This window comes from Phalacrocorax aristotelis, chromosome 1 (genome assembly GCF_949628215.1).
Source record: "Phalacrocorax aristotelis chromosome 1, bGulAri2.1, whole genome shotgun sequence".
NCBI lineage: Eukaryota > Metazoa > Chordata > Aves > Suliformes > Phalacrocoracidae > Phalacrocorax > Phalacrocorax aristotelis.
In genome coordinates, this window is record NC_134276.1 from 184,182,933 (window position 1) to 184,203,420 (window position 20,488).

The window sequence follows — 20,488 nt, forward strand, 5'->3', positions numbered from 1 at the left end:
CAGGTCGCTTGACTTGTTCACACATATTTAGTCCCTTGTATTTGATTTATATCAGGAGGTGAAGATGATGATGGAAGCAGGTATTCCCTGGACATAAGTGAGGGTCTGCAGACTATGAACAGAGAAGCTTTGCTTTCCTGTGCACCAAAGAGTCAAAACCCAGAGATCACTCTTCTTGTCACAGACCCCAGCCTGTTTTTCCATACCTACCAGGACCAAACTTCCTGAGCTGTCTGAGGACCACATCTATGAACAAATCCTTTTGAGTTATCTGCCTGACATCACTTCACAGACAGAGCAGTTATTCCCCAACCCTTATTTTAGTTACAAGCTGCACAAGAACCCCAGTGCCCACATGTCCCAGTATCTGTCCGGACTTTTATACAGTGCTGTTTTCAGGGACTAATTTCCATTATTTCAGCTGTCACCAAACACATATTGACTCAAGATCTTCTGCAGAACAGGGTTTCAGCAGGCTTCCTGTTTGTCTTGGACAAAAGACACCAAACCCCAGCATTCAGAAATTGCCCTATGGCTCTCTTCATAACAGCAAAAGTATAAAATATTGTATTATTGTTGTTAATATTATTACTCTTGAAAGTGCTTATTTCAGTTTTCTTTTTATTCACATCTGGAGGATCAAGGCAAAAGCAATAGACGTGCACAAGTTTTTGGGTATGCACTTTTATTTGAATGTATTGCAGTGTCTGGACTGCAAGAAAACTGCTCAGAAGTAAGCCACAGCATTTGCTTGTGATGCATTTTTTTCTGCTTAGCCTGTTTATTTAAGTCTTAGTTCATCAAGACTAGGTCTTACACTGCAGAATAAATGCTTTTTTTATGAACTAGGCCCTCCACTGTGTTTAATAAGTACTTAAAGACTTGAACTAGGCAGTTATTGAAGGCTGCTGTGGGAAGATTCCCATGCCTGTTTTACCTAAGCCTGAGCTCTGGAAAGCTGCGAGGGCTGGGGGTACATGGGGTGATGGGAAGAGGTTAGGGAGACAGTGCTGTGGTCCACCCCTGCCTCCAGCCAGCAGAAGCAGTGGCTGCAGCAATCTCTGCTCTCTCCATTTTGCACCCATTCTCAGCCCTCTGTTTTGCTCCCATCCCTTTCTTTTCAGTAACAGAAGCACCTTAGGCCCTGCCAAGCTCTCATCCTTCACCCATGAGGCAGGACAACCATTGCTTTACATGTGTTTCAGAGGGCACTAGAGCTGAGTCAAGTTGTCACATACACCCAAATAACAGACTATGTTAACTGAGCTTCAGTTGTGTTTCTGAAAGCAATGTGATTTTGACACCTTTAAAACACAGGAAAGTCTGTAATTAGCAGAGGGTTTTTCCTAGTAGTTACATTAACCTTTAGTGGAATGTTACTCAACCCATCATGATGTTATTTTTATGGTCCCATACCAAAATATGCTGCTGTAGGATTGCGAACTTCTCTTGGACAGTGGAAAATTCCACATCCTTGCATAAATCCTAGAAGTCCCTTGCTCTGGTTGAGTGCCACCATGCACTGTGCCTGGTAAGGTTTTGCAAACAATGGCCTCACTCGCTGGAGGGAATCCAGCCCCGCTTGTAGCATTTTCAGTCATACTTTCCCTGCCCAATGAATGAAGAATGAAAAATGCAACTATTCACAGAAGCAGTTTTGTCAGATAGTAATGACCCAAGTACTAATTTAACAGAGTTTGTCACATGATATGTTCTGTATATTGTTATTTTCCATAAGGTTTGTTTGTTTCCATGTTTTCCAAACACAGAAATATATATAGGGTTCAACAGAGCTCTAGAAATGTACAGAGAAAAGAGTGGTCATGACTACGGCAGAAAACTACTAACCTGGATAAATATGCAAACATTCCTTATAAAAATCCAATGAAGAGATTAACTGCACAAATACACAAAAGTTCATGAGAGATGATCTGGCACCACAGAGTCTTCCTTTGCTCATTTAATCTAATTAAGTTCATTCCATATAACAGTAATTTATGATGCAGTAAAAGTACCACTGTAACTAGGCTTAGTTCAAATACTAGTAAAAATTTCATGAGTGCAGTTATGACAACAGAATAAGACCTCATAATAAGCCAAGTGGCTAAGGCACCAGAAAAGTTATTTTTATTAAAAATAAATCAGTAAGAAATAAAACTTTCTACAGTTTTGCCTAATTTTCTTTCAGTATTCTTAAAATTGTGATCCTGATGCAGATCTGTGAGTAAGAGAAAGAAATATTAGCTGAAATAGACCTGTAAACTGCTGAGAGTGGAACTAACCTTTGGTGACTCAGGTCACCAAGCTTTGGGGACATTGATTTATCTTGGCCTCAGTTCCCTACCAGCTAAATGAGTGTATATCTTCCTTTTCTGCAGCCTCCTTTTGTGGAGTCCTGCCACCAAAATATTCTTGTGGCAGCAGGTTAGTCTGCTGTAGACCTCTGGGTTGGGGTGTTGGCAGGACTTCCAAGTGCCACCATACTCCTGTGATTGCTATGTCAAAGTAGAAATAGAGTTTCTTCATAATGTTCATACCAGCATCATTCTGCTGCTGTTTTCTCTTTTACAAATGCACACATTTGTGAAGCCTCCCACTCTAGGTGTGTAGCACAGTCCTGCTTCAAGGCCAGGTGGCCCAGTCCAAGCACCCAGAGCTGAGTATATGGGTTCAAATGCTGCCAAGGGAGGGAGGATGGGCAGCTGCCCACCGAACTGGGGTTTCCTCTGATAACTAGGATACAGGGACTGTACAAAGTGATGCACCTGGTCACTTACATGCTTCGTTTCTCAGCACAACCAAAGGACTTTTGTCACACATCACCTGGTCCACGAATAAAAACACCACTTTCAATTAACAGATTTCATGAGCGATGATGTAGCTCACCTTGCAGACATCTTCATCATGAGGATCCAAAATTGATTAACATGAATCCCATGCTAAACATCCTAACTTCCAGAAACCCACCCACTTCTGTAGGAGTTACAATCCAATACAAAAAATCTGAGGTTATTCAACAGCTTTTTGAATTTTTGTTTTTAAGAAATCACAAACTCATAGTCTTCTGCTTCAAAGTCATGATGAGTTCAACACTTGAAAGTTCCAGGACGGCAGTTCACATTCCTCCTGTGTAGTCACGCTCCTTGAGACGGAAAGGACCTCATACTGCCTCCATTTCTGAGACAAAAAAAAGGCTGTTCTGTGCTATGATGACTATACGGTTCAGGAGTGGGGAGCTGTGGGGCGTTCCCATGCTGTGGTATGCCTGGGCCATCAGATGACAGCTTCCACCTGGAGCACTTCTTATATCCTTATATATTTCTGCAAACTGACAGTTTTCTCCACCAGACTGGGTATGTACAAGGATGTTCTCTGAGGTTAATTTTAGCTCCAGAGGAAACTCCTTCCACAGCCAACAGAAGGAGGTAGACTTCTACAGAAACCAAGTCAAAACATCTAAATTACAGTCACTTCTGGGGCCCTAAATTGGCCTTAACCAGACCGTGGACAGTGGGTAAGGAGACTGGCTTCATGAGGCTGAAGGTGGTTTCTCACCTCTGTGGAATCAGGTCTTTAAAAGAGCAGTAGTCTTTGTTCTATTTATCAGGATTGTGTCTACCAAACCAGAGACCCAGGCATCTGTAGCCCTCAACTGAGCTGTTGTCTAGGGCAAAAAAAGCAGCAGACTGAGCTGTCATCAACAACTGTGAGCAGAAACAATATGAGCAGTAACTTCTTCCCTAAAGCTTCCATCACTAAAGAAATGGTATCCACTATGGTCAACCATAGGGGACCTCTTCTTGCATTTCCAGAAGGCTGAACCCATTTTGGAATGGTTTTGGTGAAGACTGTGTATTTCTTACCACTGTAATTAATCAAATCCTTTTTAAAACTTAAAAAGACCCCAAGTCAACTGAAGATTAGATAAGATAGCTAGATAAAGTACTTTCATTTCTTGTGAATATTTTCTCAGAAGAACAAACTTGAATCCACAGCACTTAAAGTCTGGAAACTTCCAAAGCAAAAACAAATGAGTGTGTGGTGCGGCTGAGCTTCTGCAGGACACCTCGCTGCCCAAAATTATCTATTTAATGTTCTTACAGAATTTGGTAGAGCAGTTTATCTTTAGATTCTAGCTTTATATGAAAATGGCAAATCTTCACCTAAAGCTACCTCACAGAAAACCTTCAGAAGACCATGATATTTGCAGAATTTCTGTACAATACTATAGGATACACACTGTTACATCAGCACCCATTGCAAGGCTGGAGACATGGTTTTGTAGTATCCTTTGTTTTCCATATCTACAAAAGTTTTACTGTGACTGTAGAGGGCATTGGACTTCGTTGTTTATATATAATAATACCATGCATAAATAACATCAAGGCTAGAAAAGGGCAGCCATGGGATAAATTTGGGCTTGGCAGAAGAACAGGAAAGTTCATTTCAGATAAGCCTGGCCGATAATAATAAATCTTTGCACAAGGTTCATATGAGGCCTTTTCTTGTCTTTCCTTCATCTTTTCTAGGAGTGAGAAAACATCATGTTTTAACTCCTCTAACACTTCCTGGAGTAAATGGAGTTCCAACATACATGCCTAGCTCCTTTTCATGCTCAATTTTTTGCTTTCTTTATACTTCAAAATAGTGTGGAAGGAGTCCGTCAGCACCACAGTGTCACCTAAACCTGTTTGCATATAAAAACATTTTAGTCAGTTTATCACTCAGGATATTTGCATCAAGATCATAAAATAAGTGTCATTATTCCACTTAACAGCCACAAGGATACAAACTTCATCTTCTCCAATTATGTTTTACTTCTGGCCAAAAAGATTTAAAACTTTTTCCTATAGGCCCTAGTTGTTCAAGACATACCAGGGAGCACTAAAATTTTACAGCCTTGTTTAAAATACAGTACCACTACTCTCTCTGGTTAGTCTTCAAAATCTAATCACCATCTAGTATGACTGCAAAAGACACAGTAAAAGTATTCTTTAAAATTTTTCCGAACATTCTAACAGAACAGCATTAGGTGGTAAATTTGCTTGTGTTGCCAAAATACTGAACTTCACTGCTAAAATAGGTATTTTGAAATAGATCATGGGATCTCTTACTGCCTGTGGAAATAAATGCTTATTTGATTGTCAGTAGATTTTTAAACAGAGTTACTGACGTCCTCTTTAACGCACCACACAACCCTCATACACTTGTGGTGGCTTTCAGCCTTTTATTTTGGTGCTATGCTGTCCATGTGCAAACACACCTGACTCTGCATTTGAGCAAGAGCCTGCTCAGACAGCTCTGCATTGTCTCCTTGTCCACTCCAAGGTCAGAGCCCTCAAGTCGGTCTTGCAGCTTGTTTCAGTTTCAGTGCCAAAGCTGCCTGGCTGCCTTGGAGGACAAGGAAGCCAAAACCACAACTGTCTCTGTCTGCTCACACCAATGTAGCTGTAGCCTCATCTGTATCAGGGCTTCTAAAGAGAAATTCATATGGAAAATATATATATCAAAAAAGCAAAACTTGAATGGTTTTTTTCCCCCAGGATATTTCTTATTCAGCATTATCTTCTTTAACGTTTACTAAAAATAAACATTAACTTTTGGTGTGACTAGTTAGATGTTTAATATTAGTATCTTTCTCAACAGCATAGTTTTTCAACAAAGTCAAAACTTACCACTGAAAATATTAGTGAAAAAAGACATATATTTCTGAAGATTTTTTACAGTTTTAAGAAAGAAAAAAAAAGTTTTTTTTTTTCAACAGAAGAAAATCAGAATTGCCATGATCTTCATTAAAGAAACAATGAAAATCCAGAAATCATAGCAAAAAATGAGTAGGGATCAACTTTGAACATCCTTAGATACTATTGACTAAGAAATTAGTTGAAACAGTCCTTTTCCTGTTTCATACTGAACCTTATTTACAGCCCAGACCTTGCTAGGAAATACCAAAGTTCCCCCAGTTTTGTCCACTTTTGCCACCAGTCCTGTGTTTATGTGTTGGTTATTGTTGAGACACCATATGGCAGGTATTGCACACCTCCTGATGGACTACAGAAGTAGGCAGGAATCATTAGGACCTCAGAGGCAGCAAAGCAAGAAATGTGGCCATGGGAAGAAGGGCTGCAGAGCTTCTGTGTAGACTCCCAGTGTTGGAAACATCACCAGCACAGCTGCCAAGAGGTAGCTGCCCACAAAAGCACATGCTAAATGGATCCTTATCTCTTCATTCTACCATGAACAATTATTTGTTTTCTCTTCATCTGTGTTTTTTTCTCCATCCTAGGACTCATTCAGCTCTTTTAAAAAGACAATCCTTGGACAGGATTCAGATTCAAGCTGCTTTTTTTTTTTCCTCCAGACAAAGCCTTTTTATAATTGTGCAGGCATTACATAAGATTCCTTTTTTCTAAATTTTCACTCAAGTCAAATCTCTCTGTATTGTATAATTAGGCTGCATTTCCACTTCAGACAAACCCTGAGAGTATAACTCCCTAGCACTCAAAAGTGAAGGGAGGATGCTACCATTACTTATGGAGAATCAGACCACAATTATACCTTAGGGCTTGAATGCCTAGGCCAGCTGAATTACATAAATAGCTTTAGATAAATAATCAACATTGGCCTAGATCTGCTGAGTGAAATGTGCAGTGCCAGGTAAAAGAAGGTAAGCAGAGATTAACCATTTCTAGCTTGGCTCATCCAAAGTTTGCATGTTTTCACCAGCCACCTCTGTATAGTGGGAAACTGAGTTCAGTCCATCGTATGTAATTGCATTCCTGGTTTGGAGAATGGACTAGTAAGCATCCGCACTGAATGTACTTGATCTTGCTGCACTTTCTCTTTCGAGATGGAACCTCTCAGAAACCTGAGGATAAAAAGGGGTACAAAAAGGCCTAAAATGCATCATTATAACAATGATGTGTCCCAGCAATAGCCTCTTTCCCTGATCATGTACAGTACTGCATGTTATAGTGGCAGCAGCAGGAAAGGAAAATATCAGAAGAGCCCAAAAACTACCCCTGTACTCCTGTGTGACCCCCTAGTATGAGGCTGCTGTCCTGGTGCTCAGCATGCAACACTAGCCTAACAACTGATGTATTGGTGAGTGTAGCACTCAGGATATAACGTTTTTGAGACATCACTTTTTTTTTCCCCAGAGAGGAAACCATACATTTTACTATCACATGAAAGACAGCAATCTCCTGCTTTTTTTAGGTTTGTTTTTTTAAAGCAACAGGTTTTCTAATGGCTTGCACAAATACAAACTAGGTTATTCACATGCTTCTGAGAATATTCTTGTTCTTTTCTAAGTCACTTGTTTATTAAATGGCATAGGAACGTCTCAGAATTATTGAAGTTCAAAAGACATAGAAAGATTAGAAAAAGCCATTCCTCAAACTGAGTTTTCAGTTCATGTAAACTCCAGTGCTATAATTTTAGCAATTTAAATTAAAATATATTTTGAAAAAAAATATTCCTTTATTGTCAAAAGCACCTCATTCAGCTCCTCCAACTAGGTGATAGCATGTCTGTTCATGTAGTTGTTAAACTAAGGCCACAAGGAACTGTTAGACATACAGAAAATAACAACTTATCTTTGATAAAAGCCGTGTTTCCAAGAGAACTATCCAGTCATGAAGGTCACAACAGGTGAGGAATCCACCACTTCCTATGGCAGATTAATCCCAACAGTCATCAACAATATAAGTATGTGTCTGCCATTTCAGGTTCTTACTGAATACAGGGATAAACTTTTTCCCTGTGAGGACAGATTGGAGCAGGTTGCCCAGGAGAGTTGTGTTCTCCATCCCTGCACATTTTTAAGACCTGACTGGACAAAGCCCTGAGCAACCTAGTCTAAGCTCAGAGGTGATGCTCCTTTGAGTAGGAGGTTGGACTAGTGACCACCTGAGGACCCTTCCAGTCTGAATTATCCTGTGATCTTATGACACTATAATCCCAAAATTAATTTGCCTATCTCCAGTTTCCAGGCACTAGTCTTAATTAGGCCTTCATGGGCTACCAAGCTTGGCTCTGCTGAATTATATCTCCTTGGAGCGCTCACCCCCTGGCCACCAAGGAACCAGAAAACAAGTGTGACAGAGTGCTTAGCCTCCCTGCTGTGAAACTTTGGCTTGTTTAGCAAATCCAGCCTCCAAGGAGTTCCCCACTCCTGGCTGTGCAGCAGGAGATCTACAGGCTCGCAAGCTGCCTGCTAGTGAGCCTTGGGAAAAGCTCTCAGCTGCATCACAGAACCGCCCAGAGCCACAGACCTTGGCCTTTCTTCATTCACCACCAGGCAGGCTAGCAGAAATATTTTTGACTGAAAAAAACACACCACAATTTCCAGGCTGCCCCTATGCCTAACCACAAGCAACTGATCACAAAAATATTTGATTATATAGTTTTATTATCAAAGTTGACTAGATATCAAAGCTAACTCAGACCAGAATTAAGAATAAGGGGCTCTTATCAAGGCATGATAGATGATCACAGTAATACATGATGTTCTTTCTTATTATAATAGAAATGGCAAGTAAGTTTTGCAGTTGGGATGGTAGAATTGTTTCCCACATGGAATAAAATAATATACATTTCAGGTCTTTTGTTAAGAATTAAAACAGAATTCAAAATAAGGGATTTTTTTTTCATTTAGGAAACTAGAAAAAATCATAGTAGAAAAAGGGGAAAAGACATGAGAAAAGTTAATATGTTCTCTTTTATCTGTAACAGACATTCTTTACTGTTTTGGAGGCAGCAATTAGTGTAAGTAAATTAAGTTGAGAGTTTAATAAGATTTTTAAGAAGTCAGGAAGGCTGGAAAGAGACAAATAAGTCTAGACAAAATATCCCTTTTTAATATGGTTATTCATGCCACCTATGAAGGATGTGACTGGTGGTGATCTGTAATAATTTTAGCATGGTACAGAGTCTTTCATTTGAATGAAAGTCCTCAGACATTTGAATTTAGGGTGGATAATAGTCCCTCTTATTCTGGAAGTGTGTTTAATGCGTTGAAACTAGTTTGAAGAGATAAATTGTCCCAGCTGCCATTTTTTCTGCAGATTCTTTTTAGGTTTGGACATTGTCCCAAGATATTCAGGAAACTCCACTCAGGAAGTGGGAGGAAAATCTGATTACACTTAAAACACTTACTGTAGTCAATGCTTTGCACTACTTTGATTACTACTGGGTTAACTTCTGCATTTCCTGCTGAGAGTTCGGTAGAGCATTCCATGCAGCTATCACAAGGTACGGATTTTCAGTATAAATTTTTACATTTCAGTCATGGAGAAACACGAAGTAGAAGCTGCTCTACATCATCCAGGATGAGATCAGAAGTGCCATAGAAACAGGAAGCTGACATATCTTTGCCAGAAGACATGGATCAAAATCTGATCAGGAAAAACACCGAGTAAAGTAAATATGAAGAATTTATTAACCTACTTCTTCCCACCCCATTTCAGTGGTTTGATCCATCATTTCAAAAGAAGCGCCATCATTAATTTGGAAATTTTGTGACCCCTCAGTAACATTTTAGGCTGAAGATCATAATCCCAGATTACAACACAGTGCTTACCTGATTGGATCTCTCAAAAAGAAGTGAGTGTCTCCTAGGCCAGAATGACAATTCTTATTCCTGTTCTTCACTTGTAGGTTTACAAGATGCATCTCACAGTATGACATGAAAAAGATTCAAGGGAGAAGAGCTGGAATATGGCTGTCATATGGACACAAGATTCTGTTCTTAGTCTTTCATGATCCCTTCAAATGCTTTGCAGGATACAGCAGGCAAACTGGATTTCATATAGAAAATACTGATTCACCTCAAGCCAGACAGAAAATACATCCCTTTTTGCTTTCAGCCAGTGAGTTACCATGGGTATCCCTGAAGAGCTTTGTGCTTCATACAGTGCTACAATACTATACCACTGACACGACGATGCAAATAGCAAATGATAACAGAAGAGTAGGTACTGTGGGCATGCCATCCAGCCACAAAACCCTACCCACCCCACAAAGAAACCAAGAAAAACCCAAACAACCTCAAAATCAATATTTTGCCCCTAAATGGAAAACTTAAAAGATCACTCTTGAAAACAGGAAACTAATTCTATGTATTGAATCAGAAGGCATTTTGGCCACATGTTAATTCCTGATGGGTTGGACTCCTAAATAAAATATAAACCACAAAAATCTCATTAAAGCAGGAACAAGAATGGTATGTCTCATTTATCCTCCTTTTATATTGCTGATGGGCACTTAATCATTTCCTTGTTTTCTAGAACTGAAGGCTATAGGATCTTGAATTCTTTTTGCTGACTTTCTCCTGGTGTGTGAATAATGCTTTTTCATTGCTTGACTTAATTATTAAAGAGTTTTCACTGAGGCTGTTTAAAATCTTACTTCTTCAGTCTATCTCATCACTATTGTCAGGACAGGAGAGATGGCTTTGGCAGCAATCTTAAATAAGACGGAAGAGGCAACAGAAAAGGTTTATTCACAGGGCTTTGCCATTAATCTGACTCCTTTTAAAAGCCAGTAAATATTGCCCTGTAGTGGATTTGCTGCTGAGGCTTACAGGGTATCACGCAAGGCAAAGCACATACAGTAAGTAAGGTGACACGTATGAGGCAGCATCTTACCTGGATCATATAGCTTCTCAACATGACATTCAGATTTTATAATTTTTGTAAAGTGCATATCAAGTGCTGATCTGGAACACGTCTTTTATTCAGACAAGACTGCTTCATCTCAAGATCTGTGCAAAGCTCCACAGTTATGGTCACAAGAACCACTAAAGACCCAAAACCCAACTTTGACCTCCCCTGCCTCCCACCACTATCACAAAGGAACAGACAAATTTTACAGGTCACAGAGAAACAAAACCAAGAGCTCAGCAGAAGTCCAGGAACATGGCAAAACAACGTACAGTTTTAGCCTCAGTTCCAACACCATGCTATGGCCAATGTTTTCCAGTTCAGGCCACAAGCTTCCAGGGTGCTGAGCAAAAAGCCAGGAACTGAAAACTCACCTGCAGAGGTAGCTACTTAAAATAACCAAGGCTTCAAGAGAAATTTTCAGGCCGACATATTTTGAGATCCTCTGGATGAAACTAAGGAGCATACACAGAACATGAAAGGTATGAGATGCTCCTGAAAATCATCACCTCTTTTTCTTTTGAACACAGTCTGTAGATCTACGCATGGGGAAATCAAAGCTGTGCAATGTAAAAGGGCAAAAAATTTTGAAGTTAAAATTTAGCACAGGATTTGGTCAGCAAAAAGGAATATTACACAAATCAGGCATATGAACTGGTATTCAAGGAGCCTGTGTCCCAACACGAAGGGACTGGTTAACACTGATAATAAGATGCTAAGACTATGAGGGAGTTAAGGTGGCAGGTATCATTGTTTCTGCATGATAAACCAATGACCCAGCAGGCTAGCAGCACCAATGAACAAACTTTTTTAGCACATGGTTCTACTCTTCCTAGTGCTCTGGCATTGCGGTAATCAGTGCAAAGGCTGCATGGGTACTAAGCTCTTGTGTGGTCCTCAGCCTTACCCTCCTCCAAACTGGGAACCAGGCAGAGGACAAGACAGGGCTGAGATGGTCTCTTTTCATTGATTCAGAAGTGCCTGAAGGAACGCAGCAGAACAGTGGCTCTCAGTGAGCATCTGCAGCCCTTTCCTCCTCAAAATGTTGTGTGATGATGCTTCCAGCAAAATTAAGGGTATAGCAAGTCAACCCATTCAGGGTACCGGATATAGCTATATGCTCTGGTACTTCATGTCTGTACTACAGCCAGTGCAGAAACACCTTTCTTGCCCAACAGTGTGAACTAAGATCTATCTCCTTGTATTTAAATCATATGAATTCTTGGAAACCAGTGTTGTTTCTGAGTCATCTTATGTTCCAATTGGGCTCAAACAAGAGTAGACAAGCAGAGATATAATGACTCATTACTCAGATTTGAGGAATGTCTGCATTAGAGTGACAAACAAAACACAACCCTAATGACTGTTATTTACTCTCCTTACTCTCACCAACCATGTGAGCAGGAATAAAATTCAGATGCTAATTCTCAACTCATGTGAGTCATGTTTTCTTACAATATTCATAGAATGATAAAGCCATAGAATGGTTTGGGTTGAAAGGGAGCTTTAGAAGTCATCTAGTCAAATCTCCCCTGAAACGAGCGGGAACATCTTCAACTAGTTCAGGTTGCTCAGAGCCCCGTCCAACCTGATCTTGAATGTTTCCAGGGATGGGGTATCTACCACGTCTCTGGGCAACCTGTTCCAGTGTTTCACCACCCTCACTGTAAAAATTTTTTCCTTATATCCAGGCTAAATCTACCCTCCTTTAGTTTAAAACCATTACCCCTTGTCCTGTCACAACAGGCCTTGCTAAAGAGGTCGCCCCCATCTTTCCTAGAGTCCCCCTTTAAGTACTGGAAGGCCACAAAGGTCTCCCCACAGCCTTCTCTTCTCCATGCTGAACCACCCCAACTCTCTCAGCTTGTCCTCATAGGAGAGGTGCTCCAGCCCTCAGAACATTTTTGTTGCCCTTCTCTGGACCCAGTCCTACAGTTCCATGTCCTTCCTGTGCTGAGGGCTCCAGAGCTGGACACAACACTCTGGGTGGGGTCTCACTAGAGCGGAGTAGAGGGACAGAATCACCTCCCTCGACCTGCCTCGACCTGGTCATGTTTCTTTTGATGCAGCCCAGCATATGGTTGGCTTTCTGGGCTGCAAGCGCATATTGTTGGCTCATGTCCAGCCTTTTGTCCACCAGTAGCCCCAGGTCCTTTTCCACAGGGCTGCTTTCAATCCCTTCATCCTCCAGCCCATATTGATCCCAGGGGTTGCCCCAACCCAGGTGCAGGATGTTGAGTTTGGCCTTGTTGAACCTCATGAGGTTCTCAAAGGCCCACCTCTCCAGCTTGTCTAGGTCTCTTTGGATGACATCCCATCCTTCTGGTGTGTCAACGGCACCACTCAGCTTGGTGTCATCTGCAAACTTGCTGAGGGTGCACTCGATCCCACTGCCTATGTCACTGATGAAGATATTAAACAGTACTAGTCCCAGTACAGACCCTTAAGGGACACCACTTGTCACTGATCTCCATCTGGATTTCGAGCCATTGACCACTACCCTCTGGATGCCACCATCCAACCAATTCCTCATCCACCGAACAGTCCACCTATCAAATCCATATCTCTCCAGTTTAGAGAGAAGGACGCTGCGGGGGACCATGTCAAAAGCCTTAAAGAAGTCCCGATAGGTGGCATCCTTAGCTATATCCACTGATGTAGCCACTCCATCATAGAAGGACACTAGGCTGGTCAGGCAGGACTTGCCCTTGCTGAAACCATGCTGGCTGTATCAAATCACCTCCCTGTACTCTGTGTGCCTTATCATAGCTTCTTTTTTTTTTTCCCCCTACTTCTCCCTTTGGCACACCAGTGCAAAAATTGCTGCTTAGAAAGGAAGGGGAAGAAGGGCAGTTGAAAATAATTGATGGAAAGGACTTGTTCTTCAAATTTGAATGGAAAGGCTAAGTTTCATGGTTAAATTACCTAAATCTGCTAATACATAAGTATTACTGTCAAAAATAAGGACGAGGAAAGGGGACTCCAACTATCTTTTCTTTAGCAATCCGGGTTTTGGAAAGCCTAACTTTACTTAACAGAAAAAAACCGTCTTACTTTAACCACCCTTACTGAGCCAAATACAGTTCTCTTTAACAGATTTATTTTATCCTTCCACACCCCCATTTTCTCAACTCAGAGCTTAAACTCTGATACCTTTATGCACGCTGAATGGCCTTAAGCACTCATACCTATTTCAGTGAGCCTTTGAGAAGAAACCTCTGTGTCAGCTAAGGTTTCTAAAACTGGCCATGCATGAAAATTTTTTTGTGAAGCAGAGTCATTAGGCTGGATCTCATTACATACCAATAAGACTGTCAGTTCATTGCTGTTTTTACAGAGGTTTTCCAGTTGTGTCATACCGACCCTTTAAACATTGCTTCAAAGTTCCAGCTCAAAATGAAGTCCACAGACACAAAGTAAGATCTTCATCCAGATGGCATTTACTTTCAGTATGGACGCTAAAAGGTTCATCTAAAAAGCACAGAATTAGGGAAAACACATTATTTATAATTTTGTGGTCTAAATTTTAAAAAAAAAGTGTCTGTTTTAGGCTCTGAAACATAAAGGGTCATGTTCATTACCTAGAAACGACCCTTATAAATTTTGAAGACAAGAGAACAAGTCTCTATGTATCTTTATCAGGCACACAGTAAGCCTCCTTTTGGACTGAAAGAGCTGGGAAGATTAGATGTTGGTGCTATTCTTTTACATATGTTTCAATAACAAGTTCATTTTGGTCATCTATGCTATATCTATACTTGTAGTTAAGGTTGACCTTATAGTTGCCCCAAGCCTTCTGTGTTTTAATCCCAGGATTTGTGCCCAAACACACATGTGTCTTAACACTAAAATTTCCACTGAGCTCCCAAGAACAAAATGAACTTCTGCTATTTGCCTCTTACTTAGCATTTTTTGCAGGATATCTTGAATTTACTGATGAAGTGCCCAGCCTTACAAAAGGAATTCATCCAGAACAAAACCTATACTTCTTTATCTTTGTCTGAAAGACAAAGATATTTTTCCACCCAATTATTAGAAAGAAAATTCATCATACTGTCATTTTTGCTGGTAAAAGAATTTTCAATATTTGTCCAAATTTGTGACAAACTTCGCCCCTTTTACTGAACTAATTTTGGAAGATTTTTCCATTTTCAGTTCTAAAGAATCTTCACTCCTGCTAGACATAATACATTTCTGAAGATGTTTAGAATATTTGTTCAAATATAGAAATTTTGAAAGTGTTCAGTTGGCATCTGTGGTTCCAAAAGTGTCCTACAATGTTAGTTCTGCATTACCTTTTTTCTCTGAACCGATCAGAAGAAAATCAAAGTCAAGACAGTTTTCACAGGTGGTACCAAATGTATTGTTAGAAGTAATAGCTGTTTGACATCGGAATTTTGCACTTTTGCCCTATGGCAGTCTTGAGTAATAACCCAAGCTGGTGAGCAATTCTGCTGTCTCATTTCACAAAAGCAAAGATTCGGAGAGTCACGATACCACAGCACCATGATATTCAAAAGTCTTTACAGCTACCCTGGAGCAAAATTTTCAGTGGCATGATTGAAGGTAAATAATTCTTTGGCAAAATATTCTGGCTAAATTTGTTTCGTGCACATTCATGCCAGCTGAGAGAAAGAAAACACATTGAGCGGTGGGTCAAATGTTAGGTTAGAACAAATACGGACGTGGTCTGAAAAATTGCACATAAAATCTCTTACCCAACAGGTAAATCCTTAAGGTTTTACTGGGTGTGTAGGACCAAGAGAAGATCAGGAAATTGACTCCATATTGGACAATGGATGCTTCCTTTGACCTGCCAAAATCTTTCCTGTTACCATGCTGAAAGAAACCTAGTACTTTTTTTTTATTAGGTTTTATTTTTTATTTTATTAGATTTATTAGATTTTAATTAGTGAGGAAACTAAAAGTATTGGATTACCAGAACTAAAACTACAAAATATTAAGCACTTTTCAGAAAGATTTACAAATATTATAGATAGTCTTTAGTTCTGAAGAGGGCAAAGTCTAATGACACTGCCAAAGGAAAAGGAGCCTCCTTGTCTTGTGATTGTTGGAAAGATTAAAGCTGGAAAGCAACACTGCTGTCACAAGCCACGTCCACCAAAGATGACAAAGAAAATCCAGAGCACCAGCGTGATGGGAAAGAGAGAAAGAAATCATAGATCGCGTCAGAAAGGCACAATGGAAATTGCCTTCACCTTCTTTTGTGTATCTTCTGCTCCACTCCTCACTTCCTATCAGTAAGACAGTGTTCTGCTTTACATTCTTCATATATCATCTTTATTAATAAATTATTTTTAAAGTTATCATTAATTAGGGATGAGTCATGTTTGCATAAGATCTCTTGAATGAATCCTTTGCTCATTTCTCCTTCCTTGCAATTGCCATGACTTACAAAGTTTGATTACTTGCTTCTTATACATTTTTTGTTCACAATTAGAAGTTTGTCTCAAAGCAAAATTTAAGTCTGAAATGTAATATGACAGTACATCCCACCCTACCTTAAGTAACCACAAGACACAACTAATTTGGTTTCTTTATTTAAGATGATTTATGAATGTGGACACCCTTCATCTGAAAGCTGTCATAACTTTGCAGATTATGCTGGCAGTGCTGCATTATCAGGGGCACCAATCTTTCAACTAAGCCAAAACCAAACTGCAGGCTTAGAGTTAATTAAGAATTAGCTAAAATTTACTCATATTTTTGAAACTTTTGAAATTAAAAATTCATCAAAAACTCAGCAAGCTAAAAACTCAGCACTTGTTCAAATAATTCTATTTGGTTTAAGACTTATTTATGAAAAACAGAAAACAAAAACCTTTATTAAAAGTTTATAGAAAATTTAGTTTCTGTAATTCAACTTATTCCTTTCAGATACTTATTTTCAGATTTCAGGAATCTTTTGAACCACTCTAATAGAAAGAAAAAAAAAAAAAAGCCAAACCTAACAGTTTTAAAGGTACATGGGTTAAAAGGAGAAAGAAGGGGGGAAAAAAACAAATTCAGATTAATTTTCTGCTTTCGGAACATTTCATGATATTTAGATGATCCTTAACTCCAAAAGAGAAATTATGCCTCACAAAAATATGTATTTTAATGGGATAGTGATAACAGAATAGAAACAGAAATCCAAAAACCATTCTGCATTCCTAAATACTTCTCACAGAGAATGAAGTAACTAACTTCTTGCTCATATTGGCTTGTTGGAACGTAAAGCCAGTAGGTCTTTTTCCAAGAGTAAGCTGTCATTTAGAGAGCAAAACTTGATGGTTAAACTGTATGTTATCTAACAGCCCAGGCTCCCATTTCATTACAGCTCCCCAAAGAAAACACTCAAGTTTGTCAGCATTCCAACAAGAGTCTTTAAACACAGAAGTTCATGAACTTACAGGACAGCAGAATCAAAAAAGTTAAAAAACTACATACCCCAAAAAAAACCTATCATGAAGTGAAGACAAACCAACCTGATGACTCTTGTGTCCAGTTTAGAACAGTAGATAAAGCAAATTCTGAGAAAAAAAAAAAAAAATATGATGAACGCTGCTGTTTTGTCGTGGAAAATTTTGTAGAAAAACATTAGTGCATCATATTTCATTTGGACAAAACTGGAGATTTCTGCCCTCTCCTGTCAGTCTGACTTGGTCTGTATGTTCACCTTCTCCCCCCTCTGTCGGATTAGTTGTTCCATAAGGGCAATAGAAAAGGAAACACATAAAGCTTAATTACATTAAAAATCATATCATATTGAATTTAGGGATGGAAGATATATTTAATATTATTGTACACTTTACAACTATTTTAAAATTTTAAAAAATGTTGCAAGGGATGAGTTAATATTTACCTTCAAGAAAAAGAAAGTGTGCATACTGTTCAAAAGTTATTTTCTCAAGAAAGACTTCTGAAATTCTTTAAGTGCACGCAGTCCTTTAGTAAGCTTTGCCTCAACATCTGCTAAGGACCTTGAAAATCTTCCCTTAACATTTTTCATGCAGAATTTGAACAACCTTTCTTTCTTCACTCTTCCTTAGTTCAGGTTTCTTAATCTCTGTAGTCTCCTCCTTGCCTTTGGAACAGGAGCAGCTATACTCCACTCTCTGGCCTGCCTCACATGAAGTCAGACAAGACAATCTTCAGGCCTAAAAGTCCTACGAACAAGGCTCTCCTCTGTAATGTTCTCCCACATAATTCTGAGTTTGCAAAATTAATTGTCTACTGTCAGTAGAGACCAAATTTCAAACACAATTTCAAACTCAAGATTGCGCATCCTCAGTTTTTCTTTGCTTCTTTGCCACACTTGCCTCTGAGCAGATTTCTAGGAAGAACAGGATATGATTGACATTTTATTAGCCATCTTTCACTATAAAATTTCCTTGGGGAAGTAATGGAAATGATAGTGACTGGTACAAACTAAAAAGGGTCAGAACACAAGCCACTGGCTTCAGCTGGGGAATCTGCAAAAAAAAAAAGTTTTATTCTGATACCACTGGTGAAAAGAGATTAACTTTCCTATAGCATTGTCTAGAAATAGTCTAAGACTCCCTACTGCCAAATCCTTAAACTAAAGAGTAAAAAAATCAGTCAGATGGTGGGACAACTTCTCTCCAAAGGCAAATGGCATACATTAACCTCTATGAGGTTTTGCACAGCTATGCCAACAGAGAGGGAGGTGCAGGTTGTCTTACTAAATTTTAAGTAACTCAATGGTGTGGCTGACGCACATACTCTTCAGAGGTCTGTGGCCTCCGAAGTTTTTATAATTTTATCCTCCAAGGTTCAAATCATGCCCAACCCCAGATCTGGTAAACATTCCTGAAAATGTGTGTGGAAGGCGTGAGTGTGGCCTCCAGGATTTTCAGGTCTCCTTGATTCCAGCAATATGTTTACCCTGCTTAAGGAGGCTTCTGGCTTTTTGGCTTTAATGTTTCATCTCCTGCAAAGGAGATGAAGCAAAGCTTTCCTTCATCCTGCTTTATTTTATCATGTCTTTGGTTGTTGCACATTTTGTAATGAAACAAACCGATTGCAACAGCCATAGCATTTGATGAATCTTCTCAGGACCTTGAAATTTCTGCAACATATTGATTTTTATGAATGACTGTCCTCAAAGCATCTCCCTCCATATTCTTCACTGTACTCAGATAATAAGAAGACCGGACAAGGTGATTTCTTGGAAACATCTAGGATCCACTGTACTTAGAAACAGTCTTGCAGAAGCAGTCCAATGAGACAGCTCTGTAAATATTTATTGTGATTAAATTTCCTTTTTCCCTGCCCACCATATTTTGTGTTTATTATAATTATTATTGAAGATCTCTGCAAAAAATATAAGTATTATTGCTTACAATTTTTTACACTAAATATTTCCACATCCCTTAAGTCACGCTGGAGGTATTCTCAAGGCCTTTCTAAGCAACCATAAGGAGAGTTGTACAGTGACGGTTTATGGTGGAACTAATGGAGCATGGTTGTTTTACTTGATACAGCTAAATAAACACCTTCAAAGAAAAAAAGAAAACCAACACCACCACCACCCCTTCAAAGGGAACCTTATTTTAATGCTCTAGGAGGTAATGTAAGTCCCCAAATATCAAGCCTCTAAAAGCTTCTTAACATATTCCACATTTCTTCTGAGTGATTAATTTATTGAAGTAAGGGAACAGCACAGTGAAAATGTTGGCACTGTCCAAAACTGTTACTGTGGTAATTTGCCCTGGCCCAGATACAGATAGCATTTCTAGGCAGAAGAGAGGAGAAAACACAGAAAAGCAGGGGAGGCTGTGCAGCAGCAGCAGCAGCAGCAGCAGCCCCAGCACTCTGGGAGAAGGGACTGAATGTGGGAGGTGAGGAAGAGCCCCCATGTTGGATTCACGCAGTGGCAGGAGGCTGTGGGCAGTGGTGAAGAGGTGGCCCTGCTGTGCTGCGTGGGAATGTGGTGACAGAAGGCAGCAGGAGAAGCTGTGTCTCCCACAAGAGAACAAAGCATTTATGTATGTAAAGCCTGAACACAAAAAGAAATTGAAACCACAGTTTAGGAATGCTTCAGGATGAAAGACCTAACTTTGCCATTTGGAGGGGGGCTAAGTCCCAGCAATAAAATCCTCAGGCGCTAAAAATCTAACATCTGGACTTGTCAAAAATTTCTTATTTGGCACCCAAGAGAACATGAAAATAGGCCTAAAGAAAAAAAATTAAATGGAGGGGGAGGGCAGGAGGGGGAACTCAATCTCAGAATCACAGTCCGCAAGACCAGATGTTCCATAATAAACTCTGCAAGTCAAGACAAAGAGATGTTGGAATATGATGCAAGAATTGGAATGAATTATCAGCTTTGTAGATATCATTTCAACATGCAAATCATGGAAAAGAAGATGGGAACAATAGGACTGCTGAAGTCTCCCTAAGATTAGAGACTAACGAACAAGAGCTGAAAGCAGAAATAGTAGAGAAATGTGTCAATGCACTGAAGGAAAATGAACTGTGTATTCATTTACATGTCCAATGCAGCATAGCACAAGGACAAGTCATTTTAACCCCAAAAGATCAGTGAAACATTCAGATCTTAAGAAGTGTGATTCATTGGAATGCCATAGAAAAAGAAAGCACCCCGTAATTGGCTTAGAATGGATCAAAAGTTCTCATTTCCACCAAAGGCAAGAGTTGGAGAAGAGGAGGGGACTAAGCAGGCCAAGAAATAGTCTGTAATGTCTTGTAGAGGGCAGTGAAGCTCTCACTAGAATAGATCTGGAAAAGACTGTCCATGTCTCCAGGAAAGTGCCCCTCATCCTGAAGCTACAAGGTAA

The 20,488-nt window shown here is 39.7% G+C and overlaps 1 long non-coding RNA gene across 1 annotated transcript in view; it reads right to left on the reverse strand.

The window, feature by feature from the left end:
- Positions 1-679: 679 nt before the first annotated feature.
- Positions 680-20,488, reverse strand: part of LOC142051650 (uncharacterized) — a 77,792-nt gene continuing 57,983 nt past the window's right edge. The window contains exons 4-8 of the long non-coding RNA XR_012658570.1: positions 14,028-14,135; positions 9,584-11,224; positions 9,160-9,398; positions 6,731-7,672; positions 680-4,687 (exon numbers count right to left, since the gene is read on the reverse strand). This is a non-coding gene — a long non-coding RNA (uncharacterized LOC142051650). The remainder of the gene's footprint in view (positions 4,688-6,730; positions 7,673-9,159; positions 9,399-9,583; positions 11,225-14,027; positions 14,136-20,488) is intronic.